The following is a 23,188-nucleotide window of genomic DNA, read 5'->3' as shown; positions in this document are numbered from 1 at the left end:
TATATATATATATAAAAATAATTTCTGACTCACACTCTAGGAGATTTATTGGTGTAAAATGAACTTGTTGATTTTTATTACGCTTTAAGTAGTGGGAATGGTTTTAATTGATATCCCACAATGATATTAATAATATGGTTTGTATATTTTCATGAGTGTAATTCAGCTAAATGAGGATATAGATCTGCAATGGCAACATATGAATTTTGTAATAGTACAAACATCTATTTTTTGTTAAAGCAACTTTTATGTTCCCCTTTAATTTCTTGAGCTGATCCTGTACTAGCATGCAGGAGTGGATGGAAGCAGCTGCAGAATTACCATCCATCACAATTTATAAAAACTTTTTAGCAGTGTGTGGGTTGTCTCAGGCTTACAATAAGGATATAATTCACTTGATGTTTGCTGCTGCTGAGGAAACGGAGTCTTTCTCTGAGACCAGCAGGAATTGTGCTTCAGTTACATGTGCTGTTACCTCCCGATCCTCTTATAACTTCACTGTAAGAATACAGCACAGCCTTATCTCAAGAGGGAAGTGTAAACAGTCTTTCCTTACCATGAAAGCATATGTCTCTGAAACATTTCTTAACTAAATAGGTCAAAATAGTAAAGATGCAATTATAGTCAGCGCCTTTCCATTATGACGATTGTGGAAACACTCCTGTATCAGTGAAGTTCGTTTTGTCATCTTCCCAGTAAATGAATGGTCCAGTTGAACAATTCCGCTCATGTCAATCAGAAGGAACTGGTTATATCATGCTCATGTTTATGTAAATACATTATACACGTATACATGTGTGTAACGTTCATACAATGCTATATGAACAATGAGTGCAAGTTGGAAGGCCCAGACAAATTTCTATGTCTGCCACTGATACCAAGTAGAAGTTGTTGAAGTAGAACTGTAAGGAAAGTAAAAAACAAACTAGAACATGGAACTACTTTACTGGTGCAAGTGTTTTTGATGGACGTTCAGGGGTGTCCTATACTATTCTGGCAAAAATCAATACCTAAATTCCTTCAGTGTTGTTTCAAAAACTGTACAGTGCTTACATAGTGACTAGTTCAGCAAACAGCTTTGGAGGTGTGTGAGTATATGTGTGGTGGTGATTTAAAGCTATGGGTTCATTTTTTTAAAAGTAAGTCGACAGAAAGTAATCGGTAAATTAGATTATAAAAAAGCAAAAGGTTTGCAGTTTGTTTGCTGCAAAACTGTCATTGGTCTTGATTTACAAGTCACCAGCCTTCCTAAATTCTTGCAAGGTCTCTGTATCAGCCATTCACGTGGAGCAGACACTTGAGCTAGCAATATGAGCAGATAGGTTTGCGATATGATACTGTTAATCAGAAAACGGTTTGGGCTTTTTAGAAAAATGAAGTCCCCTCTGGTGTCAGTTGGGGTAGCGGCTGCAGGGAGGTATAAACCATAAGGTGAAACATTTGGAAAAGTGCTGCTGGAAGTCTCAGTCCTCAGACATGATTCCAAGGAGCTTAATTTTAAGAGAGTATAGTTGTTCAGTAGTTTTTTAAAAAAATGCCAGAGATTTTATGCATACTGCAAAAAAATAAATTATAACTTACTTTGAAATATCTGTCCAAATCATTAATCATTACTTGCATTTGTCTTCTTGGTACTAGTTAAGCAAATGCAAGTTGAAAAATCACACTGTTCCCATACGAAACAAGTAGGAGCAGAATACTTGTTAAAAAAAAAAAAATAAAATAAGTTAGTGGTTTTAAGAAAACTGACCTGTAAAAATTAAATTTAAACTACGTTCTACTGCATCTTTCACATTCAAGACATGAAAGCCATATCTAGTGCATTTTCAGCATCTGGCAGTGATTTGTGGCATTAAATCTTATAGGCATTTTCATCTGTGTAACATTAGGCCATATCCCTTTATTCGAAAAAGTCAGTTTTAGATAAACCAATAATTACTTTGTTAAATATGTCGTACCGTGCTTTTGCGCAGGAATCCTCCTTTTATCCAAAGGTCTTAGAACTTGATACCTCTTCCCATTAAAAAAGTAAACAAAACTTTAACCTTCCTTCAGAAATTCATCAGAAAGGTCAGCACTCTGTTCCCTCCAATTTCCCAGGCTCAGCTGGGAGCTGATTAAAGCTGCCAGCTACGACTTGTCAGTTTTGTCAGAGACAACTATATAAACTCCTTGTTATTCACTTTGCTGTGTATTATAAATATATTTATCTTCTTCTGTCAGGCGTTGACTGGACAGGTGCTAGAGGAGCAGTGAAGCTGTAACATTAAATGCTCTAACAATGTCATTACTTAGTAACTCACAACAAAAACATGGGCAGAATATTCAGGAACTTTCTGTAGTTCTTCCTCTTATAGGTGACTGGAGTAGTTGGAGGAAAAATGTTTGTTATTCCAGGAGGTTTCCAGCAAGTGTATGTCTGTGTAAAATCAGAATATATGACTGTGGCTGTTCATTATTTTGTATCTTTGGGACAATGCTTTGGGGCTGGTTTTGATATCCAATGTGTTTGATAAGAAAACACAACAAACTTGGATAACAAAGAGTGTCTTAGGACTATGTAGATTACATTTTAATTTGGAGAAACAGTGGAATATCATAATCAGAAGCTCAGACTAGCTTTTGAAAGAACCAGTGTTGCTGGGCATAGCGGGAGCAAGCAGAAGTGTAAATCCCATGTAGTAGAATAACGCACTGTGGAGGAAATGTAGCAGCAAATTGTGGAGGTTGATGACAATAGAGTTTCTGGCTCAGGAGACAAGAAAAAGATATAAAGACTTCTTACCTTTATGAACTGTGTCATATAGCTTGTGTCTGTCTAGACCACCACCTAGGAGCATTATTTTGCGAAGATGCCCAGTGACCTGATCTTCAGTCTAAATAAAGAGATAGAGAAATATAGAGGAATACCGAGAAAGTAGCTGGAGAGATTCTAGTCCAGCTTCTGTGACAATAAGCCCAGGCTAGGAGATGCTTCCAGGCTGTGTTCGCACCGTCTGCTTATGTGGGAATATGCACATCTGGGTGTGTCACATGGACAACAGCAGAAGTCTGATTAGGGATGCAATCAGAGATGAAAGATGGCTGATCGTAATGAGGAATGAGTACAGGTAACGTTTTCTTAATCAGAAGATGTCCATACAGGAAGCTATCTTTTTGTCAGAGCATGCGTGCTGTTTTTGACAAGGGTGAATTTCTGGTCAAAAGGAGAAAGGCTGTTCCTTTCAAATTGCCAACGTTTGGAAGGCAACTGACTTGGTTTCAAATGCCTGTTCTTGATTCAGGTCAGGGTTTCGAACTTCTGCCTCTCTAAATGAGTTTAGGGGCTATTATATGATGTATAGTATTATAACATAGGTGTGTGGCAAAGGCATTCGCTATTACTTCTCCTCTAAAAGGTCTGAATTCATTTCAAAGTAGTATGGGAAATTTTTGAAATCTTGAGAACTTTCTCAGGGAAGTGAAACTACATATTGCCTTTCTCTAATACTGACGAGTTTCAAAATGTGAGATGGATGTAATCTGGAACAGACAAAAGCCTAAAGGGCAGAGAGTTTGGCCTGGAGTGAGCAGGTACGGAGAAAGTAGCAGAGGGTCATTTTTAGAAATCTCCCATCCCTTAATCTCCTGTTCCTACTTTGCAATCATCTAATGCATTGTAGATGTGTGTCACTTGTTTCTTTTCTTTTATTTCTCAAGGGTCATGAACAAACAGCACCATTTTCGGATTTTCATGAGTGTTTCTGCCAAATTCTCCTACTTTTAGACTTGACTGGAATATTTTTTCAAACTGTAATAAACTGAAATCAGTGTTGATATACAGTACTTCCTCAGAGGCTTTATTGTATTCTGCTTTCATAGTTGGAAGACGTGTCTTTTAGTTATGCTTAGCATCACAAGCAACATAAATTTAATGGTTTTAACAAATTCCCTCTTGTACTTTTTCATCACCAAAACTGATGTTTACAAGTTTGAACATGCTGTTCTGTATAAGACAATCTGTCAGAAGAAGTGGAAATCGGGATGAAGAAAGGCAAACAGAGGATTTCTTCCAGGTCATGTCTGAGTGATAGTGTTAATGTGTACATGCTTGTAGAAGACTTTAGTTTCTAGTTATAATCAATACTTGACATATTTTCCCCATGATTAAATTAAAGCTGGGAAAGTCAGATTTCCCTTAGGAGAAAACAAGTGGCAAACCAGTTCACTGGTGATCTGTATCTAATCCAAATAAGTGCTACAATTACCTCTACTCTCATTCATTTTTTTTGGTCCTTGTTTCCTCCTGCTGGCCTGGTACCTAATAACTTTTTGGCTTCCCTCCCACATCAGAAAGAGAAACAGTTCATACATGTGGACTTGCTGTCTTCAATACTCTATAGGATTCCTTATTAGTAAGGTAAAAGAAAACCAGTTAATGTCACCAGTATTGTAGCTATATTTCTTCTGCATAATATTTTGCAAACAAATCTATAGACACTCGGCGTCCTTAAGAATCTGTGCCGGAATCCACAGGCTGCAAGGTCATGGAGTAAGCATGTCTTCCATATCAGTAATGAGGACAGCTAGATACTGGGTTCCAACCAGCACAGCTGTGGGAAGCTTTAGGTTTCTGTAAGAATACTTTTTTCTTGGAGGCTGGATTGGCAGTTGGTGCTTTGTTTGCCTTGTGTCCGCTAGTATTTTTGCTAGGGGCTGGGATTTCACCCTCCTGTGTGCACTCATTGTGGGATGTGGATCTTTGCTACGTGCCCAGGCTTTGTAGTTAGGTGTCAGCTGCTCACTGCCTGCTTTTCTTCCTGCGTGTCCACCCGTAACTGGGCACCGAAGAGTTGGTGGCGTGAACAAGGTATTCACTTGGTTCTTTAAGGACAGTTTCATGAAAATGAAAAGTTATGAATCAAAACAGCTTGAAGAAAGACATCAGGTAGAAAAGTGTGACTGGAATTATCATCCAACTTTATCTTCCCCACAACAGTAGTTTGATTAGATTCTGAAAGAGCCTTTTCAGAGCCGCAGTGCGAGCAACAGTCCTCACGATAGGTCAGCCAGAACTTACCTGCTTCTGTGAGCCAGCTGTAGCCTCATTACCTTGTTTCTAGGAATAGAAGTCAGCAATCACTCTTCCATTAATGGTTTCTACATCCTGAGTCTTTTTCCCTGTGGCTTTTTGAAGGATTAACCATTGAAAATAAATTATTCTTTGACACCTCGCAATTTGTTTTTGATTTCTCTTAGGCCATGGAAATAATTAAACTGTTTTGAATCTGAAAAATTAGAATATTAAATAAATTGTCTGTTTTTTCATTTCAAAATCAAACTTTCTTTGTGCACTGCTATTGAACTATGAAAAACCTTTAAAAATGCCTGACAAGTAAAGATGCTCAGCCAGTTATTCCCATGAAAAGTAGAAGACATAAGAATGTTGTCATTTCTGCTACATTCCTGAGATAGCTGGTAACAGACTGTAAGACTGTATTCATATGCAAAGCTGAAAATTATGGTAACATTAAATTAAAATTAATAACTCAATCTTTATGACTTTAAGTCAGAGGCAGTCTAGTGTTATACCATCTATGAAGCCTACAGTTATTTACAACCCAGATGTTTACAGAAAATGAACCAACCTTTTTCTCTTTTCTTTTTATTTTTTTTGGGGGGGTGGGTGGGTGGGAGAGGAACTACTGTTTCCTTATTAAGTCTCCGCCTTGGTGGTATGTTTGGCTCTTTCAGATAAACATTGTTTATGACACATCTCAGAACTGATGTCGATTCAGAGTAGAACAGATAGAAACTGGGAATAGTTCAGTTGCAAAAATAAGCAATAGTTCAGGTGTTAAACTACTGATGTGGAAAATTGCTCTGACAGTTATGATGTTGTTCTTTTACTAAGACTTAAGTTATCATTTATGCCTTGTTTCCTAGCACATGCCAGCCTGTACTGTACTGCTTGTGCTTGTGGTCGCTGACATTAGATGCTGTGCTTGTGTGCACGCACTGAAAGAACACGTTACAGACTGGACCCAAGAACTTTTCCTGTAAAAATTTACACAGATTGTTTATCATGCCGGAGTTATTCTCTGTTGTCTATACTAGTACAACTTATGCTGAAGCAAACTGCAAATAATAAAATATGGGAGCAGATTTATCAAGCTTACTTTCACTTCTATATATTCAATTATGAGCGTCTAGCTAATTCTTCATGAAGAAATGCATACTCTTTAACCTAGAATTAATATGAATGCAGAACGCAGATATTCTATTTCCATTTTCTAGATGTGAGGTTTTGGTGATAAAAGGCAACTTGATATGATTAAGAAGAATTTGGTAACTTGAATACTTGAATCTAGAATCCTTCTTTCAGACTTCGTCTATTGTAATCTGAGTTATACATGAAATTACTATATGTGACTTTGTAGACTACTAATGCTTTCGCTCATTTATTATGTTATGGGATTTTCATCTGGGAAAGGTACGAGGTATCAGAGTTCTTGACTGTTCCTTGCTTGCTAGAATGGTATTCCGTATTTAATAATCTAGTAGTCTAATGAGCTTCTCAGTATCAAGGTGGACTGAATTGTAATACAGGAAGAACTGGATGACCTTGTGGACTGGAGTAGCAGCAAGAAATTTAATAAAAGAAATGCAAAGATGTACACTCAGGGACTAAAACCATAAACTTTTGCTATAAGGTAGAGGTTCATCATCTGGATATGACAGAGGAGAAGAGAGCTCTCGTTATAGTCATGGGTTATAGGATGTCTGTGAGCTGCCAATATGAAGTGCAATGGTGTTCTAGGACTGATTCAGTATGGTATTTTTGCGCAGAGATAGAAAAATGTCAGAACAATTGTACAAGGTAGTGGTGAGACTTCATTTAGAATGTTATGTATTGCTGCTGTCCCCCTTATTAAAAAAAAACAAAACAAAACAAAAAATTGAACTTGAACAAATACAGAGAAGGCCACTATGGTAGTTAAGGCAGGGAGAAACCTGTCACCTGTGAACAGAGATTAAAGAAGCTGCCCTTTATTCTTCAGTTTCTGTTGTCTTTTTTTTTTTTTTTTTTCCTAAATGTACAGCATCCTAAAATGCATTTGGGAGTGGGCATTGGGGGTCATTTAAAAACATTAATTGCTTTAGAACAGTCACTTTGGAAAAACTCGTTATTAATAGGGCCAAAGATAGTGACAAAGTAATGGTCTGCTCATGCAACAGTGGTACAAGCTGAAATTGAGAGAGAGATTTACATGGCTCACAAGCCTTGTGGTTCCACTAGCAGCAGCACCTTCTTTCCTTTTCTCATTTATATAATTTTCCTATAGTCTATTGTAATTATTAATTGAAATAAAGGACTGACCTTAAATACATAACTTTTCCTGTGCACTGCTCATGTAGTTGGAATTGACATGCTGAAGAGTGGTGATGGGGGGGGTCATGAGGGAACAGAAAAATAAAATTTGGCAGAAAGAAATAGAAGCCTCTCTCACGTGAAAACTTGTTTATTCATGAACATCATAAAGGCCATAATTTTTCTGAGCCCACTCACAGTGGGCACAGTGGCACTCACAGTGCCAAAAATGGCAGCATGAGGAGAAATGTGTCCAAGAACAAGCATCAGATGTGAGGCTATATGATGTCATAGAATCATTATGTCACTCAATGCCAATTGATTTCTAGGGCTGATTGCAAGCAATCATTAATCATTTTGTATTGAACAGCATGCCAGCTCCATCACATCTGGGGCAAGTACAAGTGGCACCTATTTAGCCAACATCCTGCTCTCAGCCCTGTCACACTTTGTCTTTCAAACTAAACCAAACTGCTAGAGATGCAGCAAGATTATTTTTTTTTTTCCCTCTGTATGTCTCTTATTTTTCCTAGGAATTTAGATCATTGAAAACCTTAGCTTGCTTGCAAGTTCAGTGTGCCCTGCTCATACTGACAACAGCGTGTCACTGAACAACAGGGCATGTCCTAGGTGGAATTAATAGAGCTGCTGTAAGAATGTTTAAAATTTCTGAATATTATTATGCTATTCTGTATGTTTATCAGAGAGAAAAGTGAGAAGTGGTCCTTTTTTACACACCTGTATTGGAAAAAGTGTTGCAAGTGAGGTGTGTACTCAGATTCTGGTATTAGAATACTCTCACTGAAGCCAAGGGTTCGTTTACTATATGTAGCTAATATTAAGCAAGAGCATTAGGATATATATTATCAAAGCCAAAATGTCTTGGGAAATGGGAGCTAATTGACGTGACATATTAACTATAGAAGCTGCCCTATGGTATTAATACGATGCATTTATTCTATCCTTCCTTTCTAGTTTAGAAACAGACATATTAAACCTGATCCAACGTTTCTGGCGAATCCCACGGTGGTTTATAGTAATGAAAAATTTCCTTTCGCCTTTCTCCACGTGCCTGACAAGCACGAAAAGTTACTTAGACATGTTGCATCAAATTGGAATATTTTTAAATATAAATGTTCCTTGATAGCTGGGGTCTTGGACAGTCAAAGTGATTGGTAGCAAAATGTTGCATTCCTATGAGATTATGAAATACTTTGGCCGCCTTCTCTAAGGATTGTAGTCATTCTTTTGAAATCCTTGCTTAATCTCTGTAGGTTCCGTTATTTATTTTGTCAGTAACTTCAGTCATGACGGCTTGCTGTCAATCACCCATTGCCAAAAGATAAGTTAATGTCATAAAATATTCTGTTGGTGCTGTCCCACAGCTGAGGAAGAATGTACCTGCAGACTTTGGTATTATAAATGAGACATAACTAATTAATGAACTGGGTCATCTGTTGTACACACACCGGCTCAAGAAAGTGTTTCTGTAAGGCAGGAGAAAGTGTAGCTAAAGATGAATTGTAATCCTAATGTCTTCTTGGAGTATCCTAAACAATAGTCATTGATATAAACATAAATTACAGTTACTGCATACTTCATTTTTTATGGCACATAATTAGATAATTCTCCAAAGAACTTTTTATCACATGTATTTTCATTAATTAACATTAAATGTCGTTAGCAGTCAGCTCTGCTTGATCAAAGACAGATAACTTGTAGCAAGATTCTGAGAAATAACATACCATTTACTAATTATATTATTGATTTTATGGTCTGAAGGATCCTAATTATATGTGATACAAACTGGACTTAGCTGAGCCTGCTGGGGGTACTTTGAACATGAATAGTTCCTGGCGGTTCTGAGTATCTCGCTTGCATAAATCACTGCTGGGCCTGATTGTGCATCTGTTTTCAAAGGTGGTGCTTTAATGGACTTTGAAATCTGAAAAAGTGCATTCTGTGTGGCTCCACATGAAAGAGAAAAGAGATTTGGGATTTTTTACTCCTGATTTTAATCATTCTGAAAAGATTTTTAGATCTGTAGGCGGATACAATTGAACAGTGGAAGTAATATGGCATAGTTGATTTTAATTAGTAGGCCAGCCTAATACAGAATTTCCCATAGGTCCCTATGACTTTTTAAAAAAAAAATTAGTTTTTAGTACTTTCTTCAAAGTTAATGATAGATTCAGGCTTTCAAAATTTTAATTTCATGTGAAGGCAAAAACTGAAAAAAAAAAAAGTCACGAGGTGAATATTTGATTAGAACAAATGTGGATCTAAGAAACAGAAACAACCTCAGATGCGTCTTATGTAAGTATAGTGCTTTCATAGAAAAACGAAAAGGAATTTAGATCAATGACATAATTACGAAATGTTACTCTTACCCTTAATTGCTTATCCTTAAGAACACGAAAAGCCTAGTTTTTAAAGTATGTGTCTGTGTATGTAATTAGCCTATTCCATTGCATGAAATTTCAATTTGCTCTCAATTCATGATAATAAGGTGATACATTACTAGTAAATATTTTGTTTAAATTGTAAAGCATGAACATCTTTTAGAGCTAAACTGATATCCATATTTCCAGCTGGCCTTTTTGTGCCTGTTTTCATTGAGATGTTGTAAGGTCTGAAGGGGATATTTTGACTAAATCCTACTGAGGAGGAACTTAAAGACAGATAAAATACTCTGTCAGAGTCAGTATTTAAAAAAAAAAAAAGTGTTTACTACAATTTTTTAAAACCAACTTCCAAGTTTCAAATATTTAAGCTCTCAGAATAACATTCTAAGAGCTTCTGACTGCTCTGGTTCCCACCTACTCATTCCTACTCCCACCTGATGTTTGACTTGCTGGTTAGGAAATCAAAGAATTCAAACAGTCTGAAAAATGAATGACTGGGCTGGTGGGTGGGCTCCAAGTTTAAACAAATAAACAAACAAGCAAAACACATCATATCTCCATACCTCATTTGTATCTGTTGTCTACTTTGGCATAGGATGAGGGGTTTTTATTCCTCAGTAGATGAGACTGGACAGCATAAGTTATGAAAAATAATTAAAATCCAGTTAACCATTACATGGTGCATTTATGTAAACTTTTCTTCTATGAATGACAGTCAGAAATGGGATGTTGGGAAGAAGGACTTGTTCCATTTTACCAGGGGTAAGACTGAGGCAAGGACAGCTCAGCATGTACACATGGCCCTTGGCTGACAAGAGTCCTTGGTACACAATACTGCTTCATTCTATTCTACTTGTTTCTTCAGCACTCTTATCACTGTAATACCTGAGAGCTAAACTCTCACTTCCTGCTCTTGTGCTTGGCTTGCAAGACTAGCTTTCTCTTCCTACTTCATATCAGAGACTCTTTTTGAAATGAGTAGTGAAATAAGAATACCTTAAGACAGAACAAGCTAAATAATTTCCAAGGTGCAGAGCATAAAGCCAGAAGTCTAGACACATGTACTGTTCTGACTTGCAACCCACTCTCCTAGAGGGATTCAGAACAGGGCAGCGATCACAAGCCTGGAAGCACAGGTGTTGTAGGGAAATTCAAGCTCTGTGTTTCATCCTTATGTGGAAGAAAGCCAGTACATGCTATATCTTCTTGTCCTCTTGGTAGAAAATCCAAGGGATATTGCCAGGTGTTTTATCAACACAGTCCTGAAGAATCAGTCAAAGGAGCAATTCAAGAGTTATTTGAATAGTCCAGCATATAAAACAGTAATGGATGATTTATTCAAATGTTTTTGTGCTGTGTTTATGTATTTATCCTTGTGGCTGTCTGTTGTTTAATTGGACAGTGATTACTCTGTCCCAGGGAGTTGGCTCATACGTATCTGTTAAACATCTTCAACTTTATATGTCACAGGTATAAGAGTAGTAAACCATGTAAAGTGTTGGTTTGGCAAGAGGTAAGCTGTAGTTTAGTTTCTCCATATTTGAAGAAAGGAATGCCATGAAAGGAAGCAATGCCATGTGTGATGAAAGACAAGACAAAGAGGAAAATATGCTTAAGATAGAAGAGTAACGTGCAGGCTAGTAAGATTCTAATAAGTGGCAAGAAGAGAGTTTACAATCACCAATCTTGCTTCCACTGTTCCCAAACTTAAAGTTTAAACATTTTCATGCACAGGGAAAACTTGTTTCTTCTGTGGTAAAGGATGGATCATCAAATTAGAAGATCTTGATCTTTTACCCTGCAACACATGGCATACCTGGAGTCCCAGCAGATGCTAAAACTTGTAGCTTAGAGCTTAGAGACTGCACAGGTTCCCTTGGAGATGGACTTAGTTACGTTGCAGTTTAAACAAACAGATGCAATTGCCTGAAGTGAGTTTTGTGAAAGGGAAATGGGAAGTGGCTGTTGATCTTGGGAAGAAGTCCCCATATAATTTTAAATGGGATTATTCAGAGCGCGTTTTGGACATCAGTGTGTAAGACAGCAAGAAGACCTAGAAGATGATGAGAAGGTCAGAAAAATGGCTGAGGAGGGAAATGGGACTCACAGCATGTACCTAAAGAACTGGGGCAGATGGAAGGAGGCGAGCAGTCTGTGGGGAGCTTAGAAGACCTTCATTAATGCTGTGCTCTGGAAGGGAGACCAAGATAAGCTCATGCTTACAAATGTAAGTTTTCCATAAGTTTGGTGCTATATATACAAGAGTCTCAAAGCTTATGCTTTTACTGCGCTGAAGATTGTATCTGAGAGGAGAGGAGAGGAGAGGAAAATGGGGAACTTGCTTGTTTCCTGCCAGCCATTACCTTGTGTGCCTATTTGGTGGAGAGGAGGACTTCTGCTATGTTTGGTTCTGTTTGGTAGGATACATGTAAGTGATATTTGCTCAGATAATCTCAACACAGAGTAAGCTGCATTAATCTTATATTACTAAGTTAAAAAAAAGTATAAACAACTGTTAAGCTCCAATTTTTATGCCTCTGCAGAGGGGTTAATAAAGCACTGGTATGCAAGTGTTCCCCTCGACCATCTGAGTGCTGTGGATCTGAGAGCAAGCTATGGAGAGGGCTTAGTAAGAGGACGTAGCAGATGGCACATGTATGATGTTGATGAAGGAAGAATACAGAGAGAAAACTGTACTTGTCTTAACTTGTGGAAAAAAACCTTAATCAGTACATCTGTAAGGCGATGGAAGTCAAGCCCTAAAATTACCCCATAAACTCGCTCTCTTTTATAATTTTCATTAACCTTTTTTCTCAAAGTAGTTAAATAAGTTTGCAGTGCCAAATTAAGGAGAAGGGGGAAGAGGAAGCCAAGGTACTTGCACGCACCAGTTATTCAGATCTGGTTTTGTCTGTAGTGATTTTTCTAGCTACTGTCTTTCTGCCAGAAAGAAAATACTAGCTCTAACCTGAGTAGCTCCAGTACCATCTGTATCTGATGACTGAACTAGTAGATCCAAATTCTTTCCAGATACAAATTGGCACAGTGAACTCAGTGGAATTCTGCCATTTGCACCAGCAGAGACTTTGGCCCTTACATCTTCTTTGTCTTCATTCTACCTAAAATACTCCTTTGCAGCCCCTCAGTTCTTTGTGGGTTTGCTCTGTCTGATGTATTTATGAATGTTCCTCTCTCAGCTTTATGACAGATATTTTGCACAGTGCCCTGTTACTGTAAGCCAGGTGCTTTTATCCTTAATGAACAATTTCCTGGAAAAAAAAAAAAAAAAAGAAATAAACAGTAGATAAAGTAGGTCATGGAGACAGCAGAGTCAAGAGCTTTGCATAGTGATGTAAAATTAAATAAGGCTGGGGTCATGTTCTCATTTATCTCTCCAGTTATTGCTCTAACAGTGTCTGTGATAGTTCCTGGTAAGGTGAGGAGGATATTTTGGGAGATTATTTGGATCTGCTGGGAATTCTGGCTACAGTCTCCTCTCTGCTCTGCACAGAGGAGAAAACAGGCAGAGAAGTGTAAGACTTGGATGTTATGAAAGAGCATTTGCAGATGCTGCTATTGCCCGTCTCAACCCTTTAAGACCCATCTTAGCGAAGGTGCAGTTGGGTACCGCTCTGTAGCTGAATGAAGACTATTCATGGTGCCTGTCTTTGGTTATACAGCTTGAAGGTCTACAAGTCAGTGGTGGGGGGTCAGGAAATGCAAGTCTAAGTCTAGGTTGTGGAGACATTTTCCTTCTTGAAGTGCCCCATATTCCTGAGCCCCGCAGTCAACCCTTTAGACACAGCACTCCTCTTTTCTGGTTCACAGGGGAATCAAGGCATGGGAAGGGATTTGGTGTGTGTCTGAGTCTTGCCTTGACATGGAGTCAGCCCTTTGCTAGGACGTAAATCTGACCTCATGTTTCAATACGCACCTTGAGCTTCCTTTAGAGGTGTTTTGGGAGGCTAGCTTTAGGCTCTTTGAGTAGGTGCCTTCTTACCAGCACAGCGTGTGACCAGCTGGTGGATAGTTGAGAAGCAATAACTGCAGTGTGTCCGCTCGTGGCAGTGACCAGCAGTGATTGCAAAGACCTTGTTCACACACCGTGACTTTCTCCATGGCATCAGCTTTCTGTCCTAGCGAAGGGCAGATCTGTTCAGCCTGTTTTCCATGTTGGGTGTCTAAACCTAAGAGCTTATAGCCATTTCTAGGCACCTAAGTAACCAGCCTGATTCTCAGATAAACAGAGATTTGTGCATGCTCTGAAAATCAGATAAATTATGTGGCCTCCTAACTTCAGGCTTTTAGCTTTGACATGATTGAACCAAATACCATTCCTCCAGTATTGATAGTGTTCCAGATATGCCCTGTAAGAAGCACAGGAAAGCACAAAGGATTATTGCAGCTTCTGAGGAAACCTCCCATATTTCAAGTAAAACTGGCAATTTTTAAGTGGCCGCTCTAATTCTTAAGCCATTAGAAATCCAAAAATTGATTTAACATTTATCTTATACTTAGCAGACATTCATAGAAAAAGTTATATTCTGTATGGGCCAATCAATGTTTTTAATAGCTATGAAGTTAAAAAATTTTAGATTAAGATTTCAAGAGGCTGAGAGGGAAATTGAATGCAGGAAGAGAACACCTGAGTGCTGTTGTAACAGAGAACGCTAGGGAGGATAAAGCACTGGAAAAAGCCAGAGGAGAACAGATGAAGGTATATGCTATTGGACCAGTGGGGTTAGTAAAGGTATAGATGCAGAGGAAGCAAACATTATTTCATTACTGTCTAATGAAGAAACTGAAGATAAAAAGCTTTGCCCTGCCTGCAGCATCTCTTGAAAATACATGTTTAGTTTCAATGTTCATTTTATTCCAGTGTTCGGTTTCATTTTATTTAGATTACGATCTTCAAAGTTCAAGGCATTCACCAACTTTAAAGCCAACTTGGAAAAACTGAATCTGGATTCTCAGTGCAGCTCCAAGGCTTGCAAATCAGCCTTCTCCCATAAATACTGCACTGTTTCTGGAAAAGAAGAGACGGGTCTTTAAATGAAATATGAGATGTAGCATTGGGATGTGATAGTACTGCTGTAGATCAACAGCCATCAATCTGTGTTACTTAATTTGTCCCTGGCTCAGCTGTTCACTGTACTTGGGACTTTTTTTGCTGTTTGTTTCATTTTTATTTTCCTCCGAGATAAATGAAGACAAAAAGAAGGGGCCAATTGTTCTTGACAAATAGAAGTAATTTTTTAAAATATAACCATAAAGGATATTCTACATTTTCAAACAGTGCTTTTTTTTTTCTTTCCTGACTTTCACAGCACTTTCACAGAATCATACTTAATTTATTTCACTGCATATATGTTGAACATCCTTACATTTCATTGCTTGTTACTCCCATTTTCAGATTAACTTCATGCACACTCTTTAAATGCTGTAAAAAAAATTCTGTCAGAATAAATGGTTGGGGTTTTTTAGCTAAATACTTAAAAACATATTATTCTTCATCTGGGCATGCGTGTAACACTTAGGTTGCTTTATTTATCCTGGGTATTCTGGGGATACAAGGTCTTTGTTGGTCTAAGTGTCTAAGGAAGCATATGTTGTAATTGTTTGACATCTTGAACATGAATTAGGTGGGTGGCTGTAAGCAAGCTAACTTGAGTTCTCAGAAGATCAGCTTTTTGATGTGTGTCAGCTTACTTTCTCATCCGAAGTAATGTATGTGAAAGAATATCTGAAATATGCATGGGATAGTGAATATAAATATACTGTTAAATCAGTAGGGAATGTGACTCTCCACATGATTTCAGCAGCTTTAGAATTCCACTATGCAAAAAAACTGGGATCGGTATGGGGGACACTGCAGCACTGGCTGGCTTCCTCTGCCATCCCCTCATGGCAATGGTCAGATGGTCAGACCAGGGTAGGAGGGTTAAGCAGGCAAAAGCATAAAGTGGCTCTTTCTGACTTTCCTTGTTTACCGTGTTTTAACTGAGAGGGTTCAGAGATGACGGCCCCAGGAGGATTTTTAGCTTGCAGGCGGTAGTCTTCTGTTGAAATACTGCAGGGTACCTGGATTTTGCCTTCGAAGCCTGCCAACGCCAGCTTGCTTATGGCAGAAAGTGCCAGTGGAATGTCGGCCATCTCTCTGTCCTAACTGGCGGGGCTTGGAAGACCAGTTCAGGGCTTAGGCGCTACAAAGTGGACTTGATTTGGGATTAATAAATTAAAGGGCCAAATGTTCAAAGGGCTGGCTTCCAATTTTACAATGGTAGTTGAGTACAAGTACAAAATTATGGGCAGAAAATCACAGATAATTTTTTTCCAAGCTGACCTTTCTGAAAAGGAGCCAGCAATTATCTGGATTTGGGCACTGTTTCAGCAATGTTTTTTAGGTGTTGTTAATGTAATATTTTCATTATATTTCTGCTGGACTATTGATTAGCTATTCAATTATTTAAGAAAAAGAAATTTAGTATTGTAATGAATAATAGCTTTTTGGATTGGTACTTGTGCTTTGCACAACTGTGCATGGATATTGAGTTTGTGCAAGTACTGATAAATTAAGAATGTCTGCATTTCTTTGTGTGTTGATGTTGATCTCATACAGTGGATGGATAATGCCAAATGTGTTTATGCATTGAAATTCAGTATCTAATCACTTTTCAGTTCGTAATATGCTTTTTCTTAAAGCACCTGGCAGGTTGGTCAGTCCTCTTCCCCTGTTTCCTGTGGAAGAAACTGAGACCTTGAGAATTTGTATGTCTTAAAATTCATCTAAGTTTCAAAGCCAGGTGTTGTATGGTGGTTAGGTGCCTCTGAAGGCTCAGAGCTAGCCTACAGAAAATACTAGATGCAGAACTTGGGTGGAATTTGAGCTACCTCAGTCTAGCCCACTTTGCTAACCCAGTGTCACACCTTAAGTCTTTGACAGTGTGCTTTAAACTCAGGTCCTCCGAATCCTAGACACATACACCAGCCTTTGTCTTGATAAACATATTTCATCACCCATAACTGCCTAGATTGCTTGCCTAGTGCCTTGTCTCTGTGGTACTTTGACCCACTTTTCCTCTGAGAGCACCGAAGGAACAATCCTGAGTTTCCAAAAATAACGCTTGATAGATTGAAAAGAGCGTACTTCATTATTTATTCCTGCTTCACTCTAGCCAAACTCCCAATGACTCCAGTGGAAGTCAGCTTTATAAGAGTGCTTAGCACTGAAGCAAACCTTCAGATTTCGTAAGATATCCATGGAACTGTAATAATGTTCAGTGTAGCAATTGCAACTCACACTGACATATTTTAGAGCTTGGAAATTAAAAGCAACTTAAGATATTCAGACGTTCGGTTCCCGTTAAAATCAGCTCCCCACCCAGTTTTGGAAAACTGAGCAACTGTGGTTCAAAGGATATAAGAGAGAGCCATGAGAGCACTCTAGCAGTTAGGGCCTCAGTGCATTTATCCAGTCTTTAAAGGGAAGCTTCTAAAATTACATCTTGGGAAATGGAATTGGTTCCTTTACTTGTACTGAACAGCACCTACTTCACTGAGTGATGCAGTAGAGGTGTCTGCTGCTGAGACTAAGCAAACAGGACGCAAGGTGCAGCTCTTCATACTTTTCCGTGATGACTTCCCCATAAACTGTGAAAATCTCTAAATTTTGCGTTTATTCTTTTATTTCCCAAGTCATGTTAATTACAGAAAATACCACAGAATTTTTAAATTTGTTTCATTCCCAACATTCACTGTAAATTCAGGCCTGAACTTTGGCTGAGCCTCAGAGGAGCATGGTCAGCTCTCAGAGAGAGCACAGAATAGATTTATCCTGAAAAGTTAAGGTCCCTGCTTACATTTATTGGCATTACCCTTATGGCTGGAAGGACAAAGTTGGGACAAGCCTGTCTCCATTGTATGAACTCAAGTGTAAGGTACGAAAGATCCCAGTTTTGTACATCTTGTTGGTCTGTTCCTAGCTCGTGCCACTGCTGGGACTGGCCTCTTCAAGGAACTGAACTGTGCAAACTGGTCCTGTGCGGTGAGCCTGTGAGCAAAGGAAACCTGCTGAAAGTCAAAAACAGTTGTGCTGTCCTGGTCAGCTCTGTTTCTCCCCTTGTCTATGTCACCTCTAGGTGACAGGAGACTTGTGTCTGGGAATGGTATCAGGGATATTTGTGAATAGTCGTGACTTCTGTATCTACTCCAAGTATTTTCAGCTATTGAACTGCCTTCTTGAAATCACAGGCAGAGATGCACACAAACCTTAAAGAGAGCAGTGCTTAAGGAGACCATGGAAAAGGTGAATGTATGACTGACAGCATGGGTTTTGTAGCACAAATTATAGACCAGTTATTTTGCCCTGCGTGTAAGGGATAATAATTTGCCCTCAGTACAATGACTCCTAGAGGCTTAAATAGACCTTGTTAACTGAAATATCAGCTTTTGTTAACAGAGGCAGCTTCTTGTCTACTGTCTGCCTGCATTAATCGTGTAAGATGTCAGTAGAGGGAACCCAGCAACCCACTGCATAGTCTGGTGTTTCTGCTAGTTCTTCCATCACTTGAATTTTTCTGTGCTCAGATGATAAGAATCACATTGTCAGTGTTTTTGTATTCAGTACCTGATCCTTCCTGGAAGTGTTTATCTGTTTAAAACTGCTTTAAATTTTCATTGAAACCAAAACAAAATCACAGCCTGTCATTGGCAATATTTCTGTTGGTCATGGCAACACTTTTTAGAGGTGACTACTGAGTTTGAGTGGCTTAGTTCTTGACTGCCCAGATGAAAACGACCTGTTCCTTAGCATACATTCTGAGCTCTGCATATTATTCAGCCCTTTCATGGTATCTCAAGTTATTAATCATAATGGAGGCATCCAAAAAATCCTGATCAGTTTTGAAACTCATGGCCTCATTTAGCTTTCATAACAGCTTGTTTCTAACAAAATCTGATGTAGAGCCAAATGAAGTGTGTGTTTAAATGATCCCTTGCCTAAACTATCATGAAAATTTCAGATGGGATGAGAAGGAGGAATGCCACAGAGGGCAGCTTGTTGGAAGCTTGCTACTACTTAGAGACTAAAATAGTGTAATCAGCAAACACTCAGTCACTTTAATGCTTCTTCAGTGAAATCCAACTTTTTGTTTTCTGGCTTAACTATTCTCTTGCATTTTCCTTAATCGCTTGCATACAAATACTAGAATACATTTCAATTTTGACGCACCTAGATTTTCCTATTTGGTAGAAACTATAATTAAGAACAGAATTAGGGAACCTCTTGATAAATATAACACATGTATAAAGAATCAACCTTGCTTTGTAAAGGCTTCATAAATTGTTAAAGCTCTTTGAAGTATACATTTGGATCAAGAAGATCCAGTTAGATTTCCAGAAGGCTTTTGCAAAGTCTTTCATCAAACTTCCTGAAAGAAGCTGAACTTTCTTCTTGGGATATAACAGAAGAAAAAGTCTGTATGTAAACAAAATATTGTTTATATGATAGGAAACAAAGTCTGAGAATCAGTGATTGATTTCTAGCAGAGGAGCAAGGAGGCATCAAATGAAATTGAGAAGGCAGACAGGAAAACAAAGGAAGTATTTCATATAGTACATGTGAGACCATCACAGGATGTTGTGGACACTAAAATTTAAATTTTAACAGATCAAAAATGGTTAGACAAATTATTGGAATAGAATCCATCAAATGCTATTAAACACAAAGGTACCACTCGTGGCTGAGGAAGTCAGAAAGCTGCAAATTGCTGGAGGCTAGAAGGGTATAAAAGGGATGTACTGCTATCAGCCGTCGCCTTATGCTCTTTCCTTGACACTTGCTATTGGCTGAGAGCAGGATAGCGGTCTTTGGTCTGATATAGCACAATTATCTTACGATATGTAATTATTTAGAATTGTTTATCTCATTTGTGTTAATTTGATTCCACTCCCCCAAACATGCTTTCTTTGACCCAATATGTTTTCTGTTTTTCTAATTGATTGCTCACAGGGCCAAGAAACTTCTGAAGAGCTTTCTTCTGCTATCCTGTTAACGTGCTGCGTGTCTTCATGTGCTGATAGTCTGTAAAAAGAGGATCCATTAGGAATTTTTAGCACTTTGAGGTAAGACTTTTGAATATGGCTTTTTGTTAAATGCATTGCGTGGAAGTTTGTGGGAAAATTCAGGCTAGGTTAATTGACTGCATATGCAGTTAAACATCTAAAGAAATGATCTTCAAAACTATATAAGGACTTAAGAATATTGCATGCTAGTGAAAGACACTTCTGTAAATGTTTTCCCTAATTACAGCTGGACACCAAATTAGTTTTTTGCCTGGCTCAGAACTCATTTCATCCCAAACTGGGACAAAAGCATTCCATTTAGAACTTTGTCATGGATTCGAAATTCTGTTTGAATTTCATGTCAAAGTCATGTTATGAAATACTTTATGACAGAAATGTCAACAAGAAATGTTTCACTACTTCTGCCCCTGAACAGCAAATTCTCTAATGGTCATTTTTAGTTAAATTTTCGAGTCTGTCAGCCAAGGAAGCAGAGGAGGAATTTAATCTGTGGTCTCAGTTTTGTTTTTCTTCTTTCTCCCAGCCTCTTAAAGTATACACTAGTCCTCTTTTACAAGAATATTACCAAAGCTAGGTCCTCAACACCTAGAGAAAGCTTTAGAGGATATTTTCTTCATCGAGCAAGGATTTTTTAGGGTCTTATTTTCTTCGCATGGAGGTCTCAGTCTTGTGGGGTACTGTCATCCTCAGCTTGTGCTGTATGAACTGCAAAAGAGAGCAACAACCAGCTTTTGTCCACGGTCTCGCGTATTTCATCCAATTTAAATGATCATCTGTATCTTCTGGTCTCTTTGCAAACCCCAGCACAGTTTTCTCAACAAAGGTTTTTGTAAAGTGAATCCACAGACAAATAAATCAATGACTTGCCACCTACTAGTTTTTCTATAGCTAAGATTTGGGGTTTAACAGTGAAAGTGTGTTTCCTTTTCTTTTGCAATGGAACCAGTGACCTGTATCGATACTGTAGGTGAAGTACTGAAATTTATTCAAAAAGGAGGGAGCAAGGTGTGTGAAAATGGCTTAATGAGTAACAGATACCTAACCTAATCCATTATCATTAACAGAGAGTGAGACACTTGTGAAAAATCACCAGAATGTATTTTGGATTGAAAGACCCTCTTTCTTGCCAAGTTGTACCTAAAGTGACTTTTACACTCCTGAAAAGAAAAATCAGACCCGGAGAGACAAAAAGTTAGAGTCCATTTAGGGATTGCACAGAAGACCTATGTGTCATTTATTTTCTTGTTAAGCTCAAAAGGCTGCCTGTCCTCGGGAGAGTGGCAGTGGCAGACACTGGAAATGTTTATATAATTTGGCTATATCTTTAATGAAGTTACAGGCATTGTCCCCCTGAAAGTCTGATGCTGCCTCCTTGGAGAATATGTTCCAAACATTAAATGAGACGCAGGAATGTAGTATATATTATGCTGAACAATAAAAGCTGAAAAAAACCCCATATTAGATGTCATTACTGGATTCTTTTTTGATGTTGGTTTTTAATATATGTGCTTCTATTTTTAGAGTTTTATTCTGAATCTTGTAATAGCAACCATTCCATTTTGGTATGAGGTCTTTTCTATTAACAGTCATCAAAGTGAAATATTTCATTTGAGTTAGAAAAAGAGACACTTGAGATGAATGAGGTTCTGCTGTATTTGGAGAGTTGGATGTTTCTGATATACGATCTGACTTACAAAGTTATAAAATTAATTGCACAAAGCAGTTAATTTATAAACAGATAGTAAAATACCATTAGCATTAAAAGTTTAGAAAACAATTATGAACCTCTTTCAAATACATTGTAAACAAATATTCTGCACATTATTTAGGCATATAAATAATTCTTTTGGTGTTTATTTGCTCTAAAAACTAAACTGATACATTGTTTTCTTAAGAACAACTTGAGAACTCTGAGGACTACAGAATTCAAATAGAGGGCTGCTTTAGGTAAATGAGAAAAGGCTCATTCTCTTTAGGTTGAAGACAGGCTGTCTTTCTACCTTTAACTGATTTAGGGATAAACCCAGGCTCTTGATGTTCTCAAGAAGTTAACAAACTGAGCACAGAGCTATGTTTTGATTTAAAATCCACCTCTCGAGGACTGTATTTCCTTAAGCAGTTTTGCCTTGCTCTTGCTTTGACCATTTCTGTCGATTAGAAGCAGGCTTTCCTCTAGTCCTGTTTGTTTGGTGTTGCCATGTACCAAAGGTGTAGAGAATGAGCAAAGGAGGTAAATTGCAACCTATAAATAGTGCTCAGTAGAACTTGTCCTCTGTAATTTGGTATTATTCAAATGGTAGCTAGTGTAATACGTTAAAGGCATCCTTTGAAGATATTTTTGTTAAAGGGCTGTTTGTCATTTTGTTGAGCCTCATACTTGAGTAGTTCACATCTATGGGTACATGTTATGTTAAAAGAAAGATCAGTTCTACTCTCAAACAAGCTCTCAGTTTTTGAACATTAGGCTCAAAACTGACTTTTGGCCTATGAGTACTTGCAGGTCAGCTTATCGAGACACTTTTCCTCCATGGAGAAGTAGTGCCTAGGACAAGTGTAGCGAATGTCTTTCCAATAAACAGAACTCTCTCTCATGTCCTTTTCTCGTCAGCCCGCTTAATTTCCGGAGTAAGCTTTTGCATTGTTGCCATGGGACTTTGAAACAGCCCACAGGTAGAGAATGGTCACTCATAGACTTAAATCCATTTCATAAGGAACATTAACATTAAATCATGTTAATTAACATTAATATACTTACATGGCTTAAGACCTATCTTTGGGTTTAGCAGAGCTCTAGGAATAATTTAAAAGAATGAGCTATTACTCCCATTGGGATCTTGACTTCGAATCCACTAAAGGCAATGGGTGTCCTTGAACTAGCTTAGAAGGCTTTGAATCAGGAGGTAATTTCAGATCAGCTTTCCTGGCTATCCCTCTGCTGTTCATTCTGCTTTGTGATGACTTCTTTATGCTGGGCTGTATATCAGTGCCATGCAGAGCAAACCCCTTAACATCCCTTCTGCTGTTCTGGACCACGAGGCAATGAGCCATGTGTTTTTTAGATGATCACATGAAGATTCAATCTATTTTTAGGGCAATCTTGTTGCCAGGAATAATTTATGGTTTTTTTGATTTTAATGGTGGATGATGTGACGATGTAAATGCCTGAAATGGATATTTAAAAATATTTTTTTATGACTTAACGTTTAACAGATTAACACCTCTGATGCAGTTACATCTAAAAGCAGTTCCATAGTTCCTATCTATTTTGTATTTTTGACTGATGTCATTGGGGACCTCTAGGCAAACACGACGACTTTGGTTTCAAAGCCCCAGATGAGCAATAAGTAGG

At 38.1% G+C, this 23,188-nt stretch overlaps 1 protein-coding gene across 1 annotated transcript in view; it reads left to right on the top strand.

Annotated features, from left to right (window-relative positions):
• The window catches only part of MEGF11 (multiple EGF like domains 11), a 238,761-nt gene that overhangs the window by 2,208 nt on the left and 213,365 nt on the right, over window positions 1-23,188 (top strand). The window contains exon 2 of the mRNA XM_087745188.1: window positions 19,766-19,878. The gene's annotated coding sequence lies outside the window, so the exon portion shown is untranslated. The remainder of the gene's footprint in view (window positions 1-19,765; window positions 19,879-23,188) is intronic.

The sequence above is a fragment of the Nipponia nippon genome, unplaced genomic scaffold (assembly GCF_047370975.1).
Source record: "Nipponia nippon isolate SJK-2023a ecotype South Korea unplaced genomic scaffold, ASM4737097v1 scaffold_9, whole genome shotgun sequence".
NCBI lineage: Eukaryota > Metazoa > Chordata > Aves > Pelecaniformes > Threskiornithidae > Nipponia > Nipponia nippon.
Note: the sequence above shows the minus strand (reverse complement) of the source record. Positions and strands in the feature narration are given on the sequence as shown.